This window comes from Carya illinoinensis, chromosome 15 (assembly GCF_018687715.1).
Source record: "Carya illinoinensis cultivar Pawnee chromosome 15, C.illinoinensisPawnee_v1, whole genome shotgun sequence".
Lineage (NCBI taxonomy): Eukaryota > Viridiplantae > Streptophyta > Magnoliopsida > Fagales > Juglandaceae > Carya > Carya illinoinensis.
In genome coordinates, this window is record NC_056766.1 from 25,282,433 (window position 1) to 25,287,432 (window position 5,000).

The window sequence follows — 5,000 nt, forward strand, 5'->3', positions numbered from 1 at the left end:
ACCACCAAGGATGGGTCTTTGATGTTTGTAGAAGTGTTCGTTAATGGGAAGAAGAGTCACGCCATGGTCGACTCAGGAGCTTCTCATAACTTCATTAAGAAGGAAGAGGCCACACGGCTAGGGATTCCTCTTAAGAAGGGTCAAGGGTGGCTGAAGACTGTGAATTCTGAAGCCAAACCCCTCGATGGCGTAGCTCACGGGGTGGAGCTACAACTTGGCACTTGGAGAGGCACGGTGGACTTCTCGGTCGCTCCTATGGATGATTTTGACATCGTGTTGGGGATGGAATTCTTGAGACGGTTCAATGTAGTGTCTCTTCCCCACTATAACTCGGTGTGCATCTTGGAAGGGGGTCCATGCATGATACCCACCGTGTCCAAGCCAAACACCACCCAACTTCTATCCGCCATGCAATTCAAGAAGGGATGGAAGAAGGGCGAGGTGTCATACTTGGCTTCTATGGAGGAAGGTGAAGTGAAGATTTCCTCCCCTCCACCCAAAGAAATCCAAAGGGTCCTCAGTGACTATGAGGACGTCATGCCGCCAGAGTTGCCCAAGCAACTACCACCTAGGAGAGAGGTGGATCACCAGATCGAGATGGAACCCGGCGCCAAACCACCCGCCAAAGCCCCTTATCGCATGTCACCTCCAGAACTTGAAGAACTAAGGAGGCAACTAAGGGAGCTACTTGATGCCGGATTCATCCAACCCTCAAAGGCACCATACGGGGCACCTGTGTTGTTCCAAAGGAAACATGATGGGTCGTTGCGGCTGTGCATCGACTACCGAGCTCTAAACAAGGTAACCATCAAAAACAAGTACCCTATTCCTTTGATTGCTGATTTCTTTGATCAACTAGGCCATGCAAAGTACTTCTCCAAGCTTGATCTAAGATCGGGATATTATCAAGTAAGAATTGCGGAAGGAGATGAAGCCAAGACAACTTGTGTAACTCGCTATGGGGCATACGAGTTCCTAGTGATGCCCTTCGGCCTCACAAATGCTCCAGCTACCTTCTGCACGCTCATGAACAAGATCTTTCATCCCTATCTTGATCAGTTTGTGGTAGTCTATCTAGATGATATCGTCATCTATAGTTCTACCCTTGAAGAACATGTGGAGCATCTAAGGGTTGTTTTCCGTGTCTTAAGGGAAAACCAACTCTATGTCAAGAAGGAGAAGTGCTCATTCGCTCTAAACGAAGTCCATTTCCTTGGCCACAAAATCCAAGGGGGAAAACTCAGCATGGAGGAGGGAAAAATTGAGGCAATCAAGAAGTGGGAGCCTCCCACTAAGGTTACCGAGCTCCGATCCTTCCTTGGGCTTGTCAATTATTACAGAAGATTTATAAAGGGATACTCTACAAGAGCATCCCCCCTCACTGACTTGCTCAAGAAGAACCGGGCATGGGAGTGGTCATCAAGGTGTCAGGAAGCCTTTGACGATCTGAAGACTGCCATCACGGAGGAACCGGTCATGGCCTTACCAGATTGTACCAAGCCCTTTGAGGTACAATCCGATGCATCAGACTTTGCCATAGGGGGAGTTCTCATGCAAGAGGGACATCCCATTGCATATGAGAGTCGCAAACTCAACGAGACGGAAAGAAGATACACCGTGCAAGAGAAGGAAATGACAGCTATCATTCACTGCCTCAGAGTTTGGCGACACTATCTGCTTGGCTCCTGTTTTGTGGTCAAGACAGATAATATTGCCACTAGTTACTTCCAGAGTCAGAAGAAACTAAGCCCAAAGCAAGCTAGGTGGCAAGACTTCTTGGCAGAATTTGACTTTGTCTTGGAGTACAAACCGGGTAAGGCCAACCTTGTTGCTGATGCATTGAGTAGGAAGGGTGAACTTTCTGCTATGACTCAAGCTCAAGGGGAGCTACTTGGGGTAATCCGTGAAGGCATGGAGCATGATCCCTTAGCCAAGAACTTGGTGAACATGGCTAAGGAAGGGAAAACCAAGAGATTCTGGGTAGAGGACGGTCTTCTCTACACCCTCAGGCGGAGAATCTATGTTCCAAAGTGGGGAAACCTACGTAGGAACCTTATCAAGGAATGCCATGATTCCTTGTGGGCTGGACACCCGGGCCAACGACGTACTCGAGCTTTGCTGGAAGCTTCATACTATTGGCCTCAACTGAGAGACGAGGTGGAACTCTTCGTGAAGACCTGTCTTGTGTGTCAACAAGATAAGGTGGAGAATCAGAGTCCTGCAGGATTGCTAGAACCACTACCCATTCCTTCACATCCATGGGAGAGTGTGAGCATGGATTTCATAGTGGCTCTACCTAAATCCGAGGGTTGCGGTACCCTCATTGTGGTGGTAGATCGATTCTCCAAGTATGCCACCTTCATCGCAGCTCCTAAGGATTGCTCAGCTGAAGAAACTGCAAAGTTATTCTTCAAGCATGTGGTGAAGTATTGGGGCTTACCACGGAGCATCATTAGTGATCGAGACCCTCGCTTCACAGGAAAGTTCTGGTCAGGACTATTCAAGCTTATGGGGTCTGCCCTACACTTCTCTACCAGCTTTCACCCTCAGACAGATGGGCAAACTGAAAGGGTGAATGCCTTGTTAGAGTTATACTTGAGGCACTTTGTAAGTGCCAACCAATCCGATTGGGCCAAGTTATTGGATGTCGCTCAATTCTCCTACAATTTACAAAGGAGCGAGTCCACGAACAAGAGCCCATTTGAGATTGTAATGGGACAGCAGCCACTTACTCCCCAGTCATTGGAGACAAGCTACACGGGGAATTGTCCGACAGCCTTCAAGGTTGCTAAGTCTTGGAACGAGCAATTGGATGTGACCCGTTCCTACTTAGACAAAGCAACCAAGAAGATGAAGAAGTGGGCTGATCAGAAGAGGAGGCACGCAGAGTATCGTATAGGCCGAGCCTGCCCCGCTAGGCATGGAAAATAAGAGAAGAGAAAGCAAACCGGAGGGGGGGGGGGGGGGGGGGTATAAATCACCAAGCAATAAGAGAAACAAGTTCTCTAGAGCATCTCTCTCTATCTTCTCTCTCTAGTTTGTTCTCTATTGTCTTGAGTCCTTTAGAAGGCTTACTTAGGAGCTTTGTGGGAGAGAAAGCCTCCTAAGGCCGCACGGGTCGAGTGAAGAAATTCTAAGTCCGTGACACGAGCCTGCCCCGCTAGGCATGGAAAATAAGAGAAGAGAAAGCAAACCGGAGGGGGGGGGGGGGGGGGGGGGGGGGGGAAAGCCAAACCAGCAAGGTTCAATCCCATGGAAACAAGGCCATCAAGGTCTGGAATCCCCCTCAATGAAGCGAGTGCGTAGCACTGGGTGCCATAACACCATCCGCCGTGCACAAGTGCGCCAAAGAGGAAGCAAACAAACACACAGGCCCAGCCGCCATGAGGCCAACCGGATGTACGATGAAAAATGGCGTCCAAGTTCAACCCATGGAAGCAAGGCCGACATCATCCGAATACCACCAAGAGCAACAATGTGCGTAGCACTGGGTGCCATAACACCATCCGCCGTGCACAGTCATGTTGCCAAGGAAGCACCCTAACGAATAGGCCCAACCGCCATGGGATCAACTAGAGTACCGGGGGGCTCGAAAACGTGAGAAAGCCCCTAGCATCAACGATTGCCCCCCATCAACAAGCCCATGCGTGGCACGTAGTGCCACCATATCCTTCCCTAGAGCACAAGCTTGTTGCTAGAGAGCAAACGAGAACGTAAGAATCACCCCCACGTTAACGAGCCCAAAAAATTTCGTTTAGTGGCACCCAAGTTCAACCCATGGAAGCAAGGTCGACATCATCCGAATACCACCAAGAGCAACAATGTGCGTAGCACTGGGTGCCATAACACCATCCGCCGTGCACAGTCATGTTGCCAAGGAAGCACCCTAACGAATAGGCCCAACCGCCATGGGGTCAACTAGAGCACCGGGGGGCTCGAAAACGTGAGAAAGCCCCTAGCATCAACGATTGCCCCCCATCAACAAGCCCATACGTGGCACGTAGTGCCACCATATCCTTCCCTAGAGCACAAGCTTGTTGCTAGAGAGCAAACGAGAACGTAAGAATCACCCCCACGTTAACGAGCCCAAAAAATTTCGTTTTGTGGCACCCAAGTTCAACCCATGGAAGCAAGGTCGACATCATCCGAATACCACCAAGAGCAACAATGTGCGTAGCACTGGGTGCCATAACACCATCCGCCGTGCACAGTCATGTTGCCAAGGAAGCACCCTAACGAATAGGCCCAACCGCCATGGGGTCAACTAGAGCACCGGGGGGCTCGAAAACGTGAGAAAGCCCCTAGCATCAACGATTGCCCCCATCAACAAGCCCATGCGTGGCACGTAGTGCCACCATATCCTTCCCTAGAGCACAAGCTTGTTGCTAGAGAGCAAACGAGAACGTAAGAATCACCCCCACGTTAACGAGCCCAAAAAATTTCATTTTGTGGCACCCAAGTTCAACCCATGGAAGCAAGGTCGACATCATCCGAATACCACCAAGAGCAACAATGTGCGTAGCACTGGGTGCCATAACACCATCCGCCGTGCACAGTCATGTTGCCAAGGAAGCACCCTAACGAATAGGCCCAACCGCCATGGGGTCAACTAGAGCACCGGGGGGCTCAAAAACGTGAGAACATAAGAATCACCCCCACGTTAACAAGCCCAAAAATTTTCATTTGTTGTGCATCCCGGTTCAACCCATGGAAGCAAGGTCAACATCATCCGAATACCACCAAGAGCAACCGTGTGCGTAGCACTGGGTGCCATAACACCATCCGCCGTGCACAGTCATGTTGCCAAGGAAGCACCCTAACGAATAGGCCCAACCGCCATGGGGTCAACTAGAGCACCGGGGGGCTCGAAAACGTGAGAAAGCCCCTAGCATCAACGATTGCCCCCCATCAACAAGCCCATGCGTGGCACGTAGTGCCACCATATCCTTCCCTAGAGCACAAGCTTGTTGCTAGAGGGCAAACGAGAATATAAGAATCAC